This window comes from Lissotriton helveticus, chromosome 2_1, assembly GCF_964261635.1.
Source record: "Lissotriton helveticus chromosome 2_1, aLisHel1.1, whole genome shotgun sequence".
Classification (NCBI taxonomy): domain Eukaryota; kingdom Metazoa; phylum Chordata; class Amphibia; order Caudata; family Salamandridae; genus Lissotriton; species Lissotriton helveticus.
The window spans coordinates 874,451,936-874,476,238 of NC_136059.1; positions in this window are offsets into that span (position 1 = coordinate 874,451,936).

The following is a 24,303-nucleotide window of genomic DNA, read 5'->3' on the forward strand; positions in this document are numbered from 1 at the left end:
CGCTTCCACATCATGATGTTCTCTCGGAAGGGATTAGACTGTTGATATATGTGTTTATCTTCGAACTCTGCCATGTATAGACAGGCTACCGAAGGGGCAAAGGTGCTGCCCATGGATGTACCCTGGGTCTGGTGGTAGTGTTGCCCCTTGTATTCGAAGTAATTCTCGGTCAGTGCCAAGGTGGCACACTCCATGATGAAAGTCTGTGGTGTACTAGAGTTCCATGTCTCAAGGCCAAGTCTTTCCTCTATTACTTCTAGGGTGGCTCTCTGAGGGATATTGGTATATAGGGCCTCCACATCTAGAGTAATTAAGAGGTCGATTTGTGTAGTGTCCTGTACAGAATTCAGCAAGCGTAACACATCTGTAGTGTCTTGGATGTACGATGGGATACTTTTGACCAGAGGCTGCAAGAAATGGTCACAAAATTGTGAAAGTGGCTCTAGTACCGAATTGATACCTGACACAATTGGCCTCCCTGGTACAGGGTTGGTCCCTTTGTGGATCTTTGGCAGGATGTAGAAATATGGTACCCGGGGGTCACTTTTCGTCAAGAACTCCGCCTCCTTTTTAGTGATCCATTCCTCATTTTCAGCACCCATTACCAAGCCTGTTATGATGGTTTGTAGGCGTCTAGTTGGATCGCCTGCGATGGGTGTGTAGTATCTGCGATCATTCAGTTGTCTGGTACATTCTAGATCATAATCCGCAGTATTCATAAGGACTGTTGCTCCCCCCTTGTCTGCCTGTTTGATGGTAATAAGTGGATCATTTGCCAATGATTTTAGGACCAACATTTCTTTGTTGGTGATGTTGGAAGAGTTAGGCGGTCTGTCCAGTTGGTTGATCTCCTTGAGGACCGTTTGCTCAAAGGTCAAAACTTCGTTGGGCACCATCCCATTATGAGGTGTAAAGGTTGAAGGGTTACGTAGACCCGAGTCCTCGGTGGGTTCAAGGGGTTTCCCATCAAAGAAAGCTTTTAGCCTAATTTTTCTGAAGAGTGCTTTAATTTCCCTTGTTTGTTGGAAAGGGTCTATCCTCGGAGTTGGAACAAAGCCTAACCCTTTTTGGAGGACCAGTTCCTCTTCTTTAGTCAAGACACGATTGGACAGGTTGACCACCAGACTCATTTGGGTCCTGAGCGGGTTGTTGTCCTCGTGTCCATCCCTTGTGGGCGGTTGTCCTCCCACTGTACTTTCTTTTCTTGCGCGTTCCCTCTTCTTCGCCCTCGCCCTCTGCCCCAGCCTCTGCCTAAAAAAGGAGGGTGTGTGTTGTTTTGAGCGGCATAGAACGGAGGATATTGTGGGGGTAACGGCGGTTGAAAGTGTGGGAATTGTGGAAACTGCCAAAATGGAGGGCCCATTTGTTGTCCTTGGTATGGATAGTTTTGAAAACTGTTTTGCCCCCGGCCTCTGCCCCTTTTGGGTTTAGGTGGAATCTGTTGAGGGTCATTGCCTTCGCTACTATCAGAGCCACTGTTCGATCCTCTCCTTGACGAAGTTGCACTCGAATCCGAGTTATAACTAGTCCCAGGTGGGACATAATCGTCTTTCAAATAGGGATAGACTTTTTCTTTAGAGAATCTTTTGATGTCCTTTTGTAGCTTTGCCACTTTTAGATTCATCAGATATTCTTTGTGTTCCGCAATCTCTTTATTCAGATCAGCCAATTTGGTTTTGAAACCAGGATTGGGTACCGCATTCTTTAGTGCCGCCTCTGCTGCTTGGATGCGGACTAACAGAGCGTCAGCTAATCGTTTAGCAGTATTAACGATCAGAATCAGCAGGTCATGGGTGCACTTCCAGGAAACCTGGGACCACTCGATCTTAAATTGTCCGTCTTCCCAAAAGATTCTTGGAAAGTTCTTAACGATCAAACCGTTTGGGGCAATTTTGGCCTTGAAATATTCCGCCATCATTGTCCCATGTATTGTAACTCTTATCCATTCTCGTTTGAGGTCTGATAAGGTTTGCCATTCAGTTGTGTTGCTCACGGAGCTGGGCTCAACGTCAATACCGAAAAGAGATGGTGTTCTCATAATTGCTGCTGCATCTTCTTCGCCGAAGCTCAAACCCTGTCCCTCCATAGTGTGAGGGATTATGGGTCGTGCTCCGGGTCCAAAGAAGGGATTAGAAACAAGGTAGGGGGGGTGGAGGATTCAGACCCCAATTGGGGGTGTGAATAGTGAGCAACACCTATTAGATATAGGGTTGCTAGATGGGGGATATGTCAAAACTAACCCGCCGGTTATGAGACTCCCACGGTAAAAACCGTGCAAATATCTTTATCAAAAGGAGGGAGGGTGATCAATAGATCAACGGACACTCATTACCACTTTTGAGAGTGGAAGGTCCAGTTACAGCATGTGTCCGTGACTAGTCTTAAACAACAAAGCGGGGGGCTGAACTGTTCCTACAAGGAAGGTTAGAGGAATACTAGAAGGGGCTACCAAAAAACTGGCGTGACCAGAGGTGTACATGTAACACCTGTGGGCATCCCTTTGTTGGATGTATTTGCCTCACACACCCCGAAGGATGTCATGCTTCATCATCGGCGGTTGCTCCTCGTCGGGGGGGCGGTGCAATCCCCGACGGGCACACCTCAAAGAGGGGCACTTTGACGGAGATCTTTTGTATCCAACTGCCCTATGGTGAAGTGTGGGTGTGTGGGCGGGGAGGCAGCTGAGCCTGTGGTGCTAATTAAAATGCAGCAAGGGGTGCCGGAAACTATTTTATTCTGGTGGTCCCCCTGTTGCAGTTAAAATCGTGCAAGCGAGCCCACTCAGTGTCACCTCGTTAGGTAGAGTGACCCGTGTGGAGCTCTGAAGAACAAACGGCGGTCAACATGTTTCTCGCGAAGGGAATACTATCCAGCGATTCATCAGGACCTTAAAAGTGAAAACTATAAAGAAATTGAACTCAATAACATGCCAGTGTCATGTATATGGTGTGGTGCGGGTATAATGTTTACCTCAATGGAGAGTCCTATGCCTGGAACATGAGAAAGAAGGAGATATACATTAGTGGTACATTTCTCATTATAGCAGCAAGGGTTGTCAGCGCCAGAATGTGAACGTAATAAAGCATGCTTGGGGCAGTGTGGGGAATAGTCACTACCTCTCCATGCCAGGTGGTTTCAGCGTGCAATGTGATGTGTACACACACTCTAAAACTATATAAGTGGGGGAGTACAGCATTAAAAACGATATGTAAAAACAGCAGGCAACTACAGAGACACCAAATAGGCTCGGGGTGGCAGCACGAACATTAATGGTGTGGGTGTCAACAACTGAGACTCAGTTAGGACTAACAGACCTAGGTGGCACACAAGATAGTGAGAAAATCAGCGCCGGACTCACCTAATGGTTAAGGGCTACATGCCACATGAGTGGTCGGCGGGTCGGCGCAACAGGGTTGAGCCTTCAGACTTAGCTAGAAAATGGATACATTGCAATAGGTTACAGAAATCCCTCCGGATAAACCAGGTGTGCTTACAGCGCGGTAGCGCTGTAAAAAGGAATCGGGAAGCCGATGTTGCAGCCTCCATGCAGTCAGGTCTCAGAACGTGCCCCCACAGCCCTCCTCTTACCTCAAACAGCCTGTGTCCGAGTTGAATCACCTACCCATCTCCGCCGAACTCGGATAGATGGGTAGGGATCGCGGTGATTGGTATTTACTACAGTCCGGCTCAGAGGTTCCGGTCAAAACCACGCCTCCCGCCAATGTCATGTGACGAAGGCGGTGATACGGTCGGCCATGATGGAGTGGTGCCGGTGGGCCGTGTTGAACATGTATATAAGTGATGTGCATGGGAATAAGTGTATATTTCATCCGTTATATGGGGACTAGTAGTGTCATGCCATATTTCTCGCCGTATACTTAACTCAATTTGGTCATATCGATATAGATATGCCAGAGTGTAGGTAACTAGGTCATGTTTGCTAAGACCGTGTTGAATGAAGTCCAAGGTTCATATATAAATCACGTAAGAGGTGAAAGGGGTTGTTGTCATTATATCAACCGTGTGGTTAGGTGTTATTGATTCTAATGTCACGGGGGTTGTTCCGAACAAGTATCTTAGCGCCACTAAGTGTGGGCCGGCCATGACGCAAGGGTGGAGTGCCCCTCCGCATACATGGGTGGGCAAGGTGAGCGAGGCAAGAGGGGAAATGTTGTGATGGGCCACTCTGAAAACCCCTACAATATTCTATCTGGATTAATAGGCAATGTACGAGAGTCTAGGGGGTAACGTGATTTAGCATGTGCCTTAGATGGTTTATAATGTGTCAAACAGTAGGTGTAAGGTACACAAGCGACAGGGTCCAATATGAGTCAGAATGGACTAGACCCGGGGGGTATGATCCTGGGTTTACAGGGGGCTATGTAAAGCAAATCCGGATGGCTGAAGTATGATTTACAATGAATGCCAGGGGCTCTTGTGTGGTCTGTAGATTCACCCTGACATTAAAAACCATCAAGCTCTCTGAGACCTTCAACTGGGAACTGAGGCATCACACGAATTGCAATACAACACATTGTATCTATCTGTTGACCTGCCCTTGCAATTTGCAGTATATTGGGATGACCACTCGCCCAATAAAAACCCGCATCATTGAACATCGCAGCAACTTTCGCTGCAAAAAGACCCATACAAAAATGTGCAAACATTTTGTGGATTCCAACCACAACGCGGACTCCCTGACATGGGTTGTCTTGGAATCAAGTCCGAACTGCCCTAAGAGTGCTCTCTTTAGGAAGGAGCAGAGATGGGTCCATCGTCTTTCCACTGATAACCGAGGGTTTAATGAAGATATCCCCTGGCATTCATTGTAAATCATACTTCAGCCATCCGGATTTGCTTTACATAGCCCCCTGTAAACCCAGGATCATACCCCCCGGGTCTAGTCCATTCTGACTCATATTGGACCCTGTCGCTTGTGTACCTTACACCTACTGTTTGACACATTATAAACCATCTAAGGCACATGCTAAATCACGTTACCCCCTAGACTCTCGTACATTGCCTATTAATCCAGATAGAATATTGTAGGGGTTTTCAGAGTGGCCCATCACAACATTTCCCCTCTTGCCTCGCTCACCTTGCCCACCCATGTATGCGGAGGGGCACTCCACCCTTGCGTCATGGCCGGCCCACACTTAGTGGCGCTAAGATACTTGTTCGGAACAACCCCCGTGACATTAGAATCAATAACACCTAACCACACGGTTGATATAATGACAACAACCCCTTTCACCTCTTACGTGATTTATATATGAACCTTGGACTTCATTCAACACGGTCTTAGCAAACATGACCTAGTTACCTACACTCTGGCATATCTATATCGATATGACCAAATTGAGTTAAGTATACGGCGAGAAATATGGCATGACACTACTAGTCCCCATATAACGGATGAAATATACACTTATTCCCATGCACATCACTTATATACATGTTCAACACGGCCCACCGGCACCACTCCATCATGGCCGACCGTATCACCGCCTTCGTCACATGACATTGGCGGGAGGCGTGGTTTTGACCGGAACCTCTGAGCCGGACTGTAGTAAATACCAATCACCGCGATCCCTACCCATCTATCCGAGTTCGGCGGAGATGGGTAGGTGATTCAACTCGGACACAGGCTGTTTGAGGTAAGAGGAGGGCTGTGGGGGCACGTTCTGAGACCTGACTGCATGGAGGCTGCAACATCGGCTTCCCGATTCCTTTTTACAGCGCTACCGCGCTGTAAGCACACCTGGTTTATCCGGAGGGATTTCTGTAACCTATTGCAATGTATCCATTTTCTAGCTAAGTCTGAAGGCTCAACCCTGTTGCGCCGACCCGCCGACCACTCATGTGGCATGTAGCCCTTAACCATTAGGTGAGTCCGGCGCTGATTTTCTCACTATCTTGTGTGCCACCTAGGTCTGTTAGTCCTAACTGAGTCTCAGTTGTTGACACCCACACCATCAATGTTCGTGCTGCCACCCCGAGCCTATTTGGTGTCTCTGTAGTTGCCTGCTGTTTTTACATATCGTTTTTAATGCTGTACTCCCCCACTTATATAGTTTTAGAGTGTGTGTACACATCACATTGCACGCTGAAACCACCTGGCATGGAGAGGTAGTGACTATTCCCCACACTGCCCCAAGCATGCTTTATTACGTTCACATTCTGGCGCTGACAACCCTTGCTGCTATAATGAGAAATGTACCACTAATGTATATCTCCTTCTTTCTCATGTTCCAGGCATAGGACTCTCCATTGAGGTAAACATTATACCCGCACCACACCATATACATGACACTGGCATGTTATTGAGTTCAATTTCTTTATAGTTTTCACTTTTAAGGTCCTGATGAATCGCTGGATAGTATTCCCTTCGCGAGAAACATGTTGACCGCCGTTTGTTCTTCAGAGCTCCACACGGGTCACTCTACCTAACGAGGTGACACTGAGTGGGCTCGCTTGCACGATTTTAACTGCAACAGGGGGACCACCAGAATAAAATAGTTTCCGGCACCCCTTGCTGCATTTTAATTAGCACCACAGGCTCAGCTGCCTCCCCGCCCACACACCCACACTTCACCATAGGGCAGTTGGATACAAAAGATCTCCGTCAAAGTGCCCCTCTTTGAGGTGTGCCCGTCGGGGATTGCACCGCCCCCCCGACGAGGAGCAACCGCCGATGATGAAGCATGACATCCTTCGGGGTGTGTGAGGCAAATACATCCAACAAAGGGATGCCCACAGGTGTTACATGTACACCTCTGGTCACGCCAGTTTTTTCGTAGCCCCTTCTAGTATTCCTCTAACCTTCCTTGTAGGAACAGTTCAGCCCCCCGCTTTGTTGTTTAAGACTAGTCACGGACACATGCTGTAACTGGACCTTCCACTCTCAAAAGTGGTAATGAGTGTCCGTTGATCTATTGATCACCCTCCCTCCTTTTGATAAAGATCAATGGAAAGATACCATAAGATCATCAAACAACTCCATACACTAATAAAAAAGTGGCATGACAAACAAATGCTGGATCTGGATGAGTATTTATTTTTAAGAACGACTAACCCAATCCTACCAACCTTCTATAACCTACCTTAGGTGCATAAAGATAAAGACAGACCGCCTGGATGACCAATAGTCTCTTCAATGGGCAGCCTCACTGAAAATCTCTCCAGGTTTTTATATCATTTCTCATTTGAGGCAGTCCTTGGTTTAAAATCATACATCAAGGACACTACAGATTTTATTCGCCACATAGAGATGCTGGAGTTGCAGCCCACTTACTGTCTGATAGTATTGAACATCACAAGCCTCTGTACTTCTATTGATCATGTGCAAGGTCTGAAAGCTATGGAGTATTTCTTGAAGAAACACCCATTAAAATTTGCTATGCACAACAGCATGCTGCTAGAATTAATTGAGTACTGCCTGTTTAACAACATTTTTCGCTTTCAGGGAGACCTCGACAGGCAGGTCTCTGGGATAGCTATGGGCGCCTGCTTCGCCCCCAGCTATGCAAATGTGGGAGGAGCAGGTGGCCTGAGCAACCACCAATAAAAAATGGTCCAACAACATCGTGTCATGGTATAGATATATCGATGACCTGTTCCTGGTGTTGAATGGTCCAGTTAGCCAGGCTGAGGAATATGTAACACTTCTGAATGATAATGAAATCAACTTACAATTCACATGAATGAAATGAAATGAAAATTAAACTTATATAGCGCGTAACTACCCTGAGGCCTCGCAGCGCTTTAACTAGAACCATTAAGGCGGCAGGGCAGGGCGCTAAGCTCTTGCAAACAAATGCATTTTTAATAGCTTTCTAAAAGCCGTCAGGTTGTTATTTTCTCTCAAGACCAACGGAAGAGCGTTCCACAATCTTGCAGCATTGTGCGAAAAAGAGCGATCACCCCAGCGGGATTTTTTAACTTTTGTGGTGGTGGCCAGATGTAGCACACTGGAGCGGAGAGCTCTAGAAGGGAAGTATGGAGTGACCAAAGGTAACATGATGGATGGACCTGACTTACGAAGAGCCTTCTGAACCAGGCACATAGATTTAAATTGTATCCTGGACGCTACCGGGAGCCAATGCAACTTCTTCAGGGCAGGTTTGGCCGACTGCCAGCGAGGAATCTGAAAAAGTAGTCTGGCCACACAATTTTGAGTAACCTGGAGTTTAGTAATTGTAGCAAGGGGGGCTCCAAGGTAAAGTGCATTGCCGTAATCCAGGCGTGAGAGAATCAGGGCCTGGACCATGACTCTCCTCGCCCGGAACGGCAATAGAGGGAGAACCTTCCGGAGCATTCTCATAAGTCCGAAGCACGTGGCAGAAGTCTTAGTAGCCTGGACAGTGAAGTCAAGTGAGCTGTCTAGCCAAACTCCCAGGCTCTTAATCTGGGGTTTGGGGGAAGGAGGGGGACCTAGACAGGAAGGCCAGATGGGGGTCAGGATGGTAGCTGAGGGATTACCCTGCAACACGACTTCCGTCTTTTCCCCGTTTAATCTGAAACAGGAAAGTTCCATCGATCTGGCGACAGCCTCAAGGCATGGGCTCAGAGTGCTAGACGACCCCTCAGCATTGTTCAAAGATACCACAAGCTGAGTGTCGTCTGCATAGGTGACAATACGGACGCCAAATGGATGGACGATTTGTGCAAGGGGCCTCATATAGACATTAAAAAGTGTGGGGCTCAGGGCAGAGCCCTGAGGCACCCCACAGCTAAGTGGCTGTTTGGCGGAGGTAGCTTCACCTTCAAAAACTTGGAAGAAGCGTTCCTTTAGGAAGGAGGTGAGCCATAACAGTGCCGAGCCCGACACTCCCATGCCACTAAGACGGTGTAATAAGGTGGCATGGTTAACCGTGTCGAACGCGGCGTTGAGATCAAGTAATATGATGGCCGCTTTTCCTCCCTGGTCCAAAACTGTTCTGGCCTCCTCAGTCACTGCTAATAGAGCTGTCTCTGTCCCATGTTGAGGACGGAATCCAGTTTGAGAGGCACATAACAAATCATTGGATTCAAGATGTTCCACTAGGATGTTATTATTGTGCTTCTCCAGCAGCTTACTCATCCATGGCAACAGAGAGATGGGACGAAAATTAGGTACATTATTCTGATCTAAATGAGGTTTGTTTAGTAAGGCCCTAACCATTGCACATTTCCAGGACTTTGGGACGGTGCTTGAGATGATAGAGGAATTTAAAACGTCCAAAATGGCTGGGCGAATTAACTCAATAGCCGAGGTAAGGACTTGTGACGGTGCAGGGTCCTTGGGGGAGCCTGAGGTGACTTTAGAGATTATTTTGTCAAGCAAGACTGGGTCTATAAGGGTAAATTTTTCTAAAATACAGGAAGGGGTGTATTGGGGCTTGCTACTATCTCGGCCTCAAGGGTGGTCAGATCAGAAATAAAAGAGGAGTAAATTGTCTGAATTTTTTGATAAAAGAAGGTTGCTAGGTTATTGCAGCGAGCAAGTGCCCCATCTAATGGTATTTGCTCCGGGGGGGAGGTGATCAAAGACTTCGCTATCCGAAAGATTTCCTTAGGGGCATTGGCGGCTAAAGTAATTTTTGATTCATAAGACTGGGCTTGAGTTGCTTTAATTTCAGTTTTATAGAGTCTGATGGCGGCTCTATAATCTGCCTTTTTTCCCTGTGTCTGATCTTGTCTCCAGATCCTTTCTAATTTGCGGCATGATCATTTCATATCCCTCAGTATGGGGGTGTACCAGGGAGCTACTTTTTGACTTTTTATACAGTGAAGAGCTTCCTTCGGAAGAGCTAAATCAAGAGAGTTGTCAATCTAATTGTCAAAATTGGCACTAGCTATATCGGGGTTAGAGGACCTCGGAAACTCGCATGCCACAAGCATGGATTCCCACTTAATGGAGGGAAGTTTTGACCACTTCCTACCCAGGTGTCTTTTAGGTTCTTGTACAGGGGGGGGAGTTCCCAGTGACCCAGTTAATGGGTAACAAGTGGTGATCCGTCCAGGGTAGAGGAATAGGGGGTTCAGTTTTTAGGGCATCAAGATTACTGAACACGTGGTCCAAAAGGTGACCTTTAACGTGTGTCGAGAGGAACCCCTTTTGAATCAGGTCGATTGCTCGAAGGCTCAGCCGAAGGCAGTTGGCTGCGGAGTCAAGTTGATCGTCTAAATGAAGGTTTATGTCACCCAAGACGGTGAAGTTAGCCGATGTAATTGCTAAGTTAGCAGCTAAGTCTGCTAAGTTTGAGGTAAATTGACCTGACGATCCGGGTGGTCGGTAGATCAAAAGACCCGTGAAGGGATCTGTAAAAGATAGCTCTAATGAAAACAACAGGCTTTCGCAAGCTGGTATAGCTGTAGGTGTCAGACGGCATTTAAATCTTTCTCTGTAAATGATGGCCAGACCACCTCCTCTACCCTTATTAAGATCGAGTCTCTTGATTGTATATCCTTGTGGGGTTGCCCATACAGTGGCTGGATCAGCTTCTAAATGGAGCCAAGTCTCCGTCAGGAAGAGTACGTCAGAACACTTCTGAATGATAATGAAATCAACTTACAATTCACATGCGAGATTAGCTATTTGGACCTGAGAATTGAGATACAGGAGGGGAAAATCACTACCTCTTTGTTCAGGAAACCAACTGGTGGTAACGGTACACTACATGCGTCAAGCAGTCATCCACAAAATCTGAAGAACAGCATCCCTTATGGGGAATTACTTAGATTAAAGCGAAATTGCTCTAGGAAGTGTCTTGTCAAACAACACATGCAGTTTATTGTCTAAAGTGCCCCTGTGGGCTTAGATACATAGGGAGCACTATCAGTTGTGTTAAACTGAGAATATTGGAACACATGCGTGCCATTGTGAAAAAGGATTTTACCTATCCAGTGGACTTTGGAGCAGTGTGTTATATTGCAGTGTGCACCACTTACAGAGGAACTAGACACCACCACTGACATTGTCGACAGCCATCATTGCTGGGGGAACAACGGCCATTTGACTGACTACTGTGGTGAGTGCCGAGGGGCTCCGATGGTGGACGAGGGGGCCTCCGGGAGGAGATTTCATCGGAAGCGCATTCTCCATTGTGGCACTTTGATAGGACTCTGAACTCGGTCTGTTAGAGGAAGGGACTGGGCGGTCGTGCTCGCATCTGTGGGTATTGCCTGTATATGACAGGATGCATAACAACTGATTATGGAGAAATTCGTATCCCACAGATAACCTACAGACCACAATTCCCAAAATGCATCTGAGTGGGATAAGACACTGCTCCGTGGAATTCTGTTGTCCCCTTTCCATGGCAAGTGGCCACAACCAATGGAAAACAGCTTACCTGTTTAAAATCATCCATAGAACAGATGGTGCTATCTGTAGCTAGCCGAGGAAGGCATCTTACGCCGAAACACGTCCTTGCAAATAAAGATATCTTCTTGGAGGTTCCCGTGAGTGCAGCGTGTTTCTTGTGCCGAAACTGGAGCGTTTATTTGTATGTGGACCCACTTCCACATTTGCTGCACTTGTCTTTTTAAGTGCACACTGCCGAAGTGGACTTTGGAGCAGTATATATATATATATATATATTCACTGAAAAAACCATAGGTTATAGACCATATATAGTTAGGAATTAGCATTTAAAAAACCTTATTTTACTCACACAAAACCATTGAAATTCCATATATAGTTAGTTGCACTAACTATATATCGCGCACCCGCAATCCACTGCTGATCATGTTACATATTACATCATTCATGACATGGTCAGTGACATCACTGATGACATCACTGATGACATCTCAAATGACATCACTGATGACATCACTGATGACAACATCCAGTGACTGTATGTTTCTGTAAAGTTAAAATATGTCTTACATATTGAAGAATGAGTGGATGTATAAGTGTCTGGATGAAGGATTTAGTAGGTGCGTGACTGACTGTATGAGTGAGTGATTAAATATGTCTCACTGAATGCATGGGTTAGTGACTAAACTGTCTTAATTTGTGCATCATTATGTCTGTTGTGATGTAAACTGCTGCATGTGTTGATCATTAGCTATACGAGAGGCTATATGTGTTATTAATTGGTTGCCCAAGTATTTCTATGGGAGATTGAGTTTGTGTGGGGGTGGCTGGAAGGTGTGTGACTCTGTGCATAGATGTGTGAGCAGTTTATTCACTAGGTGTATGAGTTCAAGAGTGCATGTGGAAACAGCTACATGGGCAGTTGACTGTGTGCATGAGTGTATTGATGAGTGAATGGATATCTCAATGCTACATGTCATACTAAATACATATGTAAAACACAGTACATGTGAGAGTTGGCATATATAAATAACTGTGCAGGAGAGCCACTGAATGAGTGAGTGGTTGTATCGATCATTGTGAACTTGTATCAGGGATTGTATAAGAGAGTAAATATGTGTTAGTATATGTTTCAATAAGTAAGGTGTGTTTAACTGTATAGTTGAAGAAATGGAGGTGAGATTGTTTCTTTGCATGACTGACTGGGTGTGTGAGTAACTCCATGGATGAGTGGCAGTGTGTGAGTGTCTGTATACACTGAGTGTATCTAAGGTTATATTAGAGTCTGAAGAGGTTTATCGTATTAGCACAAGAATGATGTCAAATGAGATGTCATCAGTGATGTCATCAGTGATGTCATTTGAGATGTCATCAGTGATGTCATCAGTGATGTCACTGACCATGTCATGAATGATGTAATATGTAACATGATCAGCAGTGGATTGCGGGTGCGCGATATATAGTTAGTGCAACTAACTATATATGGAATTTCAATGGTTTTGTGTGAGTAAAATAAGGTTTTTTAAATGCTAATTCCTAACTATATATGGTCTATAACCTATGGTTTTTTCAGTGAATTTCAATGGTTTTTTAATAGCAAATATCATAAGCTGTCGAATGTCAAGTACGTGGTAAGTGAAAACATTTTCGTGTTTATGCACACTGATCTGCTTTGAATGGTGCCCCCCCCCCCTCATTTCTATTAGGAGTACTCTCTCTTTGCAGATAGTGAAAGGTAGTTAACGCAGGCCTTTGCCCCCGTTGTAATCCGTCGTGCCTGTTTCTCTCTCCATTTGATTGATTGTTATCCAAGTATTTACTGTTTTAGAATTAGTTCTCTTTGGTTCATTCTCCATTTACAAACAAACACAGAGTCGCAATACTCTGTTTAGTCTTTGCAGATAACGAAAAATCGTGTAAAAAAAAAGAAAAGGAATCGAGCAAAATCAGTAGGCCACTAATGGGATCTCTTTTTGACCTCGCTAAAATAGAAACATTAGGAACAACCCCTCATGACAAATACAAAACTAGTGAGATGAACTGAACTCCACACAATGATGGCTGCAAAACAGCTCGGCTCCGCCACCCACACCGCCCAAAATAACGATAAAGAACGGCTGCCATGATTGGTTGCGGAATGACCACGACGGAGCTACGAAATGGTGCTGCTCTCATGCTAACCCCATCTTCAGTCTGAAACATCCAGAAACACTGTAGACTACCAATTCGATCAGTTCCGGTAGCGCCCCAATGTAACCCGGTAGAGAAGAACTAGCCCTCCCCTCTTTGACTGATGGTTCTTGTTGCCTGTCCCTTCTGTTGTCATTTAACAGAACTATTTAGCCTGCTGAAAGGGGTTGTGTTCCGACCGCTGGTTGGTGGAGACATTTTGACTATATTCTGTACCTGCGTTGTCGCGTAATGCGTCATATGACGCGCCGCGTTAGCGCATCCGGAAGTCATCCGGGGCGCGCAGCGCGTAACGTAAGCATAACAAGTCATGTGACTTGTTAATAAAACTTTTCATTGGTTCATTTTACTTTTCTTATTGTAATGATGAAAGGCTTGGTCATATGACCTAAAAATTACGCTTTTCATTACTTCCGAACATTATTTTTTCTTAAATATATGTTATAATGTTCCAGGCTAATGTACTTTCCCGGAAATTTTACAACTGTCCTGCAAGTAAAATATATTCTTTTTTCGAGAAAAAGAGCGTTTCTTCGTCCCATGACGGAGCCGTTGAGCAAAAGAGGGTCGACCTGCTGTCTTAGTCGCCGATACGCCTGAATATGAGATTCTTATCGATCACTTTATGTTGCAGGAATAGAAAACACAACAGCCCTTGACCATTTATCTTTACTGCGTTCCTTCGTATTATACCTTTTACCCTTCATGTAATTGGTCTGCTTTATTTCACTTGCCTTTTAATGATTCTAAAACAGTCACTATTATTAAAAACTTTACCAATGTATATACTACTACCATGTTTTCTTTTAAAAACCTTTATTGTGAAAATTTCATTATACAAATACGAGCCTATAACCACGTGGGCCTGCCACAGAGCAAACTGTAATCGTATATGATGAATAGACATTTACACTGTAGAGGAACGTAACGGGCGGGCCATTAGGTTGCAAGAACTAAGGTGTCTAACAGTTGCGGAATCGGTGGACGTACATTTTATAATTAAAATACGACAGGGCCAGTTACAATAAAATTATCTAGATATACATTTGCGGGCAAGTACCATGGGTGATGTTAATTCGAACTTTCAACAGTACAGTAATCAATAACACATCAGAACTTAATATCAATAGGGATGTCGAAATATTCAATCAATTCTCGTCCCCGCCCGCCATGTGCTTCAAAACTGCATACGTATCTCGTGATTTCAAGGTTCTGCAACCAGTACACAACAAGGAGTTACGAGTCCCATTTATTCCGGCGCCATTTTGGGCGAGGACGGGCAGGTCCAGGATATAGTCAAAATGTCTCTACCAACCATCGACTATGATGATGTTCATATGCTGTATTTATTAGAGTAACACTCATCTGTCCACATGAAATTAATTTGCCACAATCTAAACATGTCATTTTAATCTTTCCAAAGTTCTTCTAAATATTTGGGACCGTTTCCCTTGCCTCTGAAGCTCTCAGTGCCACTTCTTTGATGAATGTACTAGCAGGTCAGGGGTTCTCCTCCAAATCTCTCTTTTATGCAGCACTATAATTAATTGGTGCCACCTCTCCATATGACGATGCATGGTATAGTTACCACAACTATATTTTTTTTCGGTTCCTCTGGAGAGTTCATCGTGGCAGATGAAGCGTGTAACGTACCGGGCATTTACCTTTTTTTGCATGTACAGGAAAGGAAAAAAAAATCGAGCGTCCGAGTTCTAAGGTGTCCCAGGGCCATTTTAGTGGACCAGGCCCAAATCCAAAGAACAGGCCGCCATTTTGAGAGTCCTCTTGCAGCCGCCTGTCGCTGTAGCATCAAGAGCAGCCGAAACTCAGCTGAATGGCAACTGAAACGGTAAAGGGGCGCCCCACTACAGCAGACGAGCCTCCACCTAGGAAGGCCCATTCACGCCGGCTCCCCCCCCCTTCGGGCACCCCACGCCGTTATTCGGAGCAGTATTGTAGGATGGCCACACCAGTGCGGCAACTTGCTAGACATCACCTCGGTGGTAACCGAATCTCAACGCCTTGTGGTGTCTTCTATTCAAAAAACATTGTTATGCTGCCTTCGACCTATTCGCCGCAAGTGCGCACACAACTCAACTGCATAGCTTGCTAGACACCACCTCGGTGCCATCCGGATCTTGGAATGTCAGCACCTTTTGGTGTCTTCTCTTCAGAAAATATTGTTGCGCTGCCTTTGGCCCCATTCGCACATCAGTCCGCTACTGACGCCATCTCACAGGCTAATGGGGCGCCCCACGCCGACTTTCAGCATTGTAGAATGACCACACCAGTACAGCAACTTGCTAGACATCACCTCGGTGCCATCCGGATCTCGGCGCCCCACTGCAGATGAAGTGCCTCTCAACTATGAAACCACCACGGTGACATCCGGATCTTGGCGCGTTGTGCTGCTTTCGGCCTATTTGCACATCGGTCCGCTACTGACGCCATCTCACAGGCTAATGGGGCGACCCACGCCGAGTTTCAGCATTGTAGGATGACCACACCAGTACAGCAACTTGCTAGACATCACCTCGGTGCCATCCGAATCTTGGCATCTCAACGCCTAGTGGTATCTTCCATACAAAAAATATTGTTACGCTGCCTTTGGCCCCATTCGCACATCAGTCCGCAACTTAGACATCACCTCGGTGCCATCCGGATCTTGGCATCTCAGCGCCTTGTGGTGTCAGTCAGAAAATATTGTTGCGCTGCCTTTGGCCCCATTCGCACATCGGTCCGCTACTGACGCCATCTCACAGGCCAACGGGGCGCCCCACGCCGACTTTCAACATTGTAGGATGGCCACAGAAGTGCGACAACTTACTAGACACCACCTCGGTGCCATCCGGATCTTGGCGCGTTGTGCTGCCTTCGGCCTATTCGCACATCGGTCCGCTACTGACGCAAACTCACAGGCCAACGGGGCGCCCCACGCCGACTTTCAGCATTGTAGGATGGCCACACCAGTGCACCTTACTAGACACCACCTCGGTGCCATCCGGATCTTGGCGCGTTGTGCTGCCTTCGGCCTATTCGCACATCGGTCCGCTACTGACGCCATCTCACAGGCCAACGGGGCGCCCCACGCCGACTTTCAGCATTGTTGGATGGCCACACCAGTGCGGCAACTTACTAGACACCACCTCGGTGCCATCCGGATCTTGGCGCGTTGTGCTGCCTTCGGCCTATTCGCACATCGGTCCGCTACTGACGCAAACTCACAGGCCAACGGGGCGCCCCACGCCGACTTTCAGCATTGTAGGATGGCCACACCAGTGCTGCAACTTGCTGGACACCACCTCGGTGCCATCCGGATCTTGGCGCGTTGTATTGCCTTCGGCCTATTCGCACATCGGTCCGCTACTGACGCCGCCTCACGTGCCAACGTATTTTCTCCGCATTTTATACCCTATGCCGCATAACAGGTCATGTGACTTGTTTATAAAACTTTTCATTGGTTCATTTTACTTTTGGTTTCCTAATGATGGAAGGCTTGATCATATGACCTAAAAACAACACTTTTCATTGGATGAAAACTTTTTTTTTTTCCCAAACGATGAAAGCCCCACCTTGTTTCTGGATGTTTCAGACTAAACTGGCGTCAGCATGAGAGCACCACCATCTCGTAGCTCCGTCGTGGTCATTCCGCGAGCAATCATGGCAGCCGCTCCCCACCAGAAGCCTGCAGGAGTCGGGGCCCCCAAAACTTTTGATGAATTCTCAAGGCGGAGGGGACGCTTTCGAGAATGGGGTCCAAGACCTAACAGACAAGCGTCCGATTTCCAAGGTGTCCCAGGGCCATTTCAGTGGACCAGGCCCAAAAAGGAAAGAGCCTGCCGCCATTTTGAGAGTCCTGTGACAGCCGCCTATCGCTGCACCGCAAGAGTGGGCGCAACTCAGCTGAATTGCGGCTTTTGACACAGTGGACCAAAAACGGACGGAATGGCAACTGAAACGGTAAAGGGGCGCCCCACTACAACAGATGACACTCCACCTGGAGAGGCCCGTTCACGCCGCCTCCCCCGGGGCGCCCCACGCCGTTATTCGGAGCAGCATTGTAGGATACCAAAACCAGTGCGGCAATTTACTGGACATCACCTTGGTGCCATCATTCTGCTGCCTTGGAACTATTCGCACAACAGTTTGCTACTGATGACCCACCCCCCGCGACGCCCCACGCCGTTATTTGCTGGGTGGCAACTTACTAGACATCACTTTCGTGTCATCTAGATTTCGGCGCGTTCTGCTGCCTTGGAACTATTCGCACAACAGTTTGCTACTGATGACCCACCCCCCGCGACGCCCCACGCCGGAAATCTGGACGTTGTGCTGCGTTGGGACTATTCGCACAGCCGACCGCTACTTCGTTGTTTTTCCCTAAAAATGTTTATATGTTATTACTATTTTTGTTTTCTTGTATATATTTATAAATTATTAAAGTTTTATAATCTTACTACTTTGTCGGAGTGCTATATATTTTTAATGTGACACATAATTGTAAAAACTTTGATGTACAAAGAGTCATCCCTGGAATCTTCCGCTTCAGGCTCGGTCCCCTCCCCAATCACAATACAGGATGGTTTTCAGATAATAGCAACGCTTCTGCTGTGACGGATCTCATCGAGTGTGGGCCTTGATCTACTATAACTCCTTTGAAGAGGGGTGATTCTTTACAGCTGTGGCCATAAACTACATCTGCAGGGCTAGCTGATAGCCTAGGACCGGCCTGGACAATCGGACACAGAGGAAAAGGAGTGTCAGAGGGTGCGGTAGTGAATAGGGCGAAAGGGAGGTGTCGGGCGGGCACAGGGTGTGATTCTCAGGAAAGAGCAGCGCAGATGGGGGGAGGTTTATTACCCATGCATAAGACAGAGAGCGGGGGTGACCACTGCCTGGGTGAGATGCTTGCGAGGGTGGAGAGCCATGCTAAGGATCGACAGCGTGCACAGAGTGGGTCTGGTCAAGGCATCTAAAATGGCTGCCGTGCACGACAAAAGTGTGGCATTTGAAAAAAGACAAGATGGCGCAGACAATGTTTTTCAACACTTCCTGATTTCCTTCGAATCGAACGTTAACAGACGTTGGGGCATATTACCAAAGTTAAGCGATATTTATCCCTAACGATGCATTGCAAAGATTTTTTTACCGTCAGAAATTATCGCAGATAAACCTTGCTATTATCAAGGTTTATCGCAAATACGATAAAAAACGACCGCAATGCATTAATATCGCTGAAAACTCAGCGATATTCATGCATTACCGAGCTAATGCTCTTAGCCATGTTATCCACCTCCCATTGGATAACATGGCTAAGAACTGCTCAGGGCAGCTGTTACTTTTTGGAGATATTCGCGCTTATCTCGAATATTTCCAAAAGTTGATAATAGGAGATAGCGATGTTAGCGACTGTTTCCAGTCGCTAACATCTTGGCATGCCCACTTTGCATGTCATTAGTGATAAATATCACTCACATGCAAAGTGGGGCCCAAGATGGTCGCTATCTCCTACTAGCCGTCGCTAACTGGTGTTAGCAACAGCTAGGTAATACAGATATAATTTTATCTCCGCGAAGCGGAGCGCGGTTACAGATATATATCTTGTTTTTGAACGTTAATTTCTCAAAATGCACTGAAGCACATATATTGAGACCTAGCAAAGGCACATCGGGCTACCAGTCCCTAATATTTTACCAAGTTTCGTGCAAATCCATTCAGCCGTTCGATTATTATTATTATTTATTTTTTTTGCCCCGCGGGGCCCTTTTAAAACCTCCACATCAAACCTAGGGGGTCAGCGAGGATCTACTATGCCCCCTTATGGTCATTTGCCCCTTCGCTTTGGCCTCCTCTTGTCTCTCGATCCTACCGAGAGACAAGAAGGCGGCCGCTACGTACTGTTTCGAATGTTTACAGACACCGGAGAGCCAATCAGCTTCGCTTCGCAAAGCTCCGTAACGCGAAAAGTACGCGAAGCGGTGCGCTGTTACAGATATATATCTTTTTTTGAACGTTAATTTCTCAAAATCCACTGAAGCACATATATTGAGACCTAGCAAAGGCACATCGGGCTACCAGTCCCTACAATTTTGCCAAGTTTCGTGCAAATCCATTCAGCCGTTCGATTATTATTATTATTTTTTTTTTTGCCCCGCGGGGCCCTTTTAAAACCTCCACATCAAACCTAGGGGGTCAGCGAGGATCTACTATTCCCCCTTATGGTCATTTGCCCCTTCGCTTTGGCCTCCTCTTGTCTCTCGATCCTACCGAGAGACAAGATGGCGGCCGCTACGGACTGTTTGGAATGTTGACAGACGCCGGAGAACCAATCAGCTTCGCTTCACAAAGCTCCGTTGCGCGAAAAGTACGCGTCCTGGAGCGCTGCCCGGTCCGCTGTTACAGATATATATCTTTTTTTAAACGTTAATTTCTCAAAATCCACTGTAGCACATATATAGAGACCTACAAAAGGCACATCGGGCTACCAGTCTCTACAATTTTGCCAAGTTTCGTGCAAATCCATTCAGCCGTTCGGGCTAAAAGTGAGGCCAACCGCCCTATGGAAAACTCAATGTTAAAAACACGTTTTGGGACCCCCCTTTTTTCTCGACCCCCCCTGGACGAACCCCCCCCAATTTTCAGGGGCTGCTCAGAAACAAAATGTGCCATTTTCCTGAAAATTTCAGCCAATTCCGTCCACAAACGCCAAAGTTATTAGACATAGAATTTTCAAAAAACCCATAGAGAAAAAATCCTAACTATATATACCTACTGGCGACCGCCAGTAGGTAATATATATATGTATATATATATATATATATATATATTCACTGAAAAAACCATAGGTTATAGACCATATATAGTTAGGAATTAGCATTTAAAAAACCTTTTTTTACTCACACAAAACCATTGAAATTCCATATATAGTTAGTTGTACTAACTATATATCGCGCACCCGCAATCCACTGCTGATCATGTCACATATTACATCATTCATGACATGGTCAGTGACATCACTGATGACATCACTGATGACATCTCAAATGACATCACTGATGACATCATATGACACGCCAAGGTAGCGAACTGGTACGCGAACCAAGGCGCGAAGCGCTGCTTCCCGGAAGCGATCCGGGACGCGGCCCAAAGCGCGTAACGTAAACACAACAAGTCATGTGACTCGGTAATAACACTTTTCATTGGTTCATTTCACTTTTGGTTTCCTAATGATGTAAGACTACGTCATGTGACCTAAAAGTAACACTTTTCATTGGTTTAGAACTATTGTTTTTCCCAAATGATGAAAACCCCTCCTTCTTTCCTCACTCTGACTTTCACCTTTGTGAGAGAAAGACCCTTTGTTATTAGTGAGCAATGGCTTCATTAGTAGCTTCAGCTGGTGCTTCCCCACCACCTCCACCACATCCAAAGAAGAGAGGACCACCTGCTGAAGTTATTATTCAGCAAGAGGAGGAAGAAGAGGAAGAAGAGGAAGAGCAGCAAGAGAGGCAATTTTTGCGTGAGGAGCCCAGGAGGTCTCATGTGAAAGTAAATTATATTTGGCAATTTTTTAGTTATCCCCAGGGCCAAAAAAAAGTCAATGCACGGTACGTAACTTGCCTTATATGTAAAGAAAGCCTGTCCAGAGGCACCGAGAAGAAGTACAGTTACGGCAATTACACGATGCATCGCCATATGAGTAGGTGGCATCCTAACAACTACAGTGCTGCGCAGTTACGTGACCAGCAAGATAATCCTCCTTCTATGGCCAGAAGATCAGTTGTGCCGGAAGTGACGGGACCAGAGGCGAGGGAGTTGGTCCCAAATATTCAGATGAAATTCGGGGAAGTGAAACAAGTGTGCGTGCATTGCAATGGGTTCATTTGCTACAGAGAAAGTAGCATCACTCTGATCAACAGAGCTATCGACAATCATGATTGTCCGAAACGCCCCAGACAATAAATTCTTTTTTTTTTGTTGCTCCTGTTGAGCCCTTTACAATGAATCGTTTTCGTTTCTCCCCCCCCAAAAAACCCCTAAAAAATATAAAACTGTTCAGAAAATACAAAAAAAGTAAAAAAATGTTCAGAAAAATAATAAAAAAAATATAAAACAACAAAAACAATAAAAAAAAAGTTCTTTTCAGAACTACCTCCCTGTTATAAAAAAATTGGTAGAATATTTGGAACTCTGCCAACCTCTATTTCTTTTGGTTCGCTTCCCCATTCGCTCTCCGGTACGCGAACCGGGAGCGAACCAAAAAAAAAATTTAAAAAAAAAGAAGAGTAATTATAAGGGAAGGAAACAGACAGTTATGTTAAAAGAAAGACAGCTATAGGGAGTAAAGTAGAGATACTGTTTAATAGATCTATTTACTGAAGAATAGATTTAAGAGAGTATAATTGTGAAAAACAAAATAGATAAGGAAGTGAGAAAAAAAAAAGAGTAGAAGAATAACAAACAAGAGTTTCTTAGAGAATGTGAATGAATAATCAAATTAAGATTAAAACATCGGAATAACAGAGAGAAAAAACACAATGCAGGAAAGAAGAAGTAACAGAAAAGGAATGATTGAAACAGCAAAGAAATGTAAATAACATAGGGGCATATTATCAACATAGGCGATAAAAATTTTGCTGCTTTTATCAGCAGAAATCTGACACTAAAGACGCTTTTGCGGCAGTTTTCTGCCAATAATTACTGCTTTTATCGGCAGAAAACTGCCGCTAAAGCCGCTTTTCTGGAAGAAAACTGCTGCTAAAGCCACTTTTGCGGCAGATAAATTTATTGCCTGTGTTGATAATATGCCCCTTACTGTGCTTGAACTACAGAGAGAAAGCATAATGAACAAGTAGTGAAAGAGTGATCAGTCAGAAACAGTGAGAGTAATAGAGACAGAGTGAGTGAACAAGAGTAACGAAGTATGAGAACAGAGGGACTGACAAAAATAGTGGAAGGAGTAGAGTAAGTAAGTAATAGAGAAAGGATTGAGGGAAGTAGCAAAGGCAGGAAAGTGAGGGTTAAAGAAATGAAGTAGTGAAACTAATAGAAGTTAAATGTGATAGAAATGTAACGAAAAGAGTACAAAACATTTACCTTTTAATTGTTGTTAACTTAGTCACTTGTAATTTTTATACTTTCAATCTGTGAGAGAGAGAACAAACATTTGAAAAATATTAAAACATGTGTTGGACCTGGGCCTCTTGGCAGGGTCATCCCTAAACTTTTTGCCTTCCTCCAAGACTCTCTCTGACCTGTTTTTGTTGGTTTAATGACTCTGGGCACTTTTACCACTGCTGTCCAGTGCTAAAGTGCATATGCTCTCCCTGTTGTAAAGTATACATGTGATTGATGTCCATGATTGGTTCATTGGATTTACTGTCAGTCCCCAGTAAAGTGCACCAGGAGTGCCAGGGCTTGTGAATGCCAATACTGCTAGTGGGCCTGCAGCGCTGGTTGCGCCACCCACAGAAGCAGCCTTAAAATGTGTCTAGGGTCTGCCATTGCAGAACCTGCGTACAGTCTGGTACTGTCATGCTGGCTGGGCAAGTGCACACACTTGCCAGCCCCTAAACCTTCCCTTAACTTCATATTAGTCACCCCTATGGTAGGCCTGAGGGCAGGGTGCATTGTAAGTATAAGGTAGAACATGCCCAGATGTGTGTGGCATGTTCTAATAGTGAATTACTGCCAAATTCGTTTTTCACTATTGTAAGGCTACCAGTTCCCTTCTAGGCCAGATGGGCTGCTGGAATTATTACACTCTATAATCCCAGCAGGCTCAGGGAACATGGTAGAAATTAATGTTTAGTATGCCTGAACTCAGAATAATAAAATACTTCTTTTAGTAAAGTTTATTTTAATATCCTGTGTTTGCAAATGCTACTTTTAGAAAGTTAGCATTTGCTTGCCTAACCATTTCAGCCCGCCTCTGCTTGGATGTGGATCTGACTGTCTGGTGTGTGTGAGTGACAGGGCTGGGAGTTGACAGGTAGTGAATAGCCAGATGACACCTTAGTGGGTGGTGGGAGTTTCCCCTGAATGATGCATCAGGCTGTGCTCTGCCACCACAATGCTGGCTCCGCCCTCCTGGGGAGCGACTGATGACTCAGCCTGCACCTGGCCCAGGAAAGACCGAAGCTTGTCAACAGAGTGCTCAGGCTGCCCCTATCTTCACAATGCCGGCTCCGCCCCCCTGGGGAGCGGCTGATGTGCCTGCCCTCACACTGAATGCAGAAGCAGAAGTACCCACCACAAGTGCTCAGGAGCTGAGAGCAGTTATGCAGAGGCCCCCCTGGCCAGTGAGAACAAAAGAAACTGTGTATAAAAGTAGGAGCCCTGCTCCTTGTAAATGAGAATCCTGTTTCACCACGAAGGACCTCTGCCCGACTAGAAGGAGAAGAGACGCTGGGAGAACTGGCCTGCTGCTTGCCTTGCTGAGAAAGGAGAGGAAAAGACTTGATAAGAAAAGACTTTGCTGCTTTGTGCTTAAACATTCTCCAAGGGCTTGACTGAGCTTGCCCCCTGACCTGAGCCACAGGACCATCTGGCTCAACCTGCCTCTGCTCGTCTGCCGGTAATTAACCGGGATATCTACTACTGCCGGAGCTGTGACTTTGGTGCCCCCCAGCCCCTCTCTGAGGCCGTGACCGACTGTGTCTCCTCGTCCCCGCCGAGGAAGAGCTCCGCTCCTTTGAGCCGCTCTTCCCCCGCTGAGGAGATCGCTGAGTTGACCGCCTGGAAGGCTCGCTGCTGTGGTGCCCCCCAGCCCTTTCCTCAGGCCGTGACCGACTGTGTCCTCTCGTCCC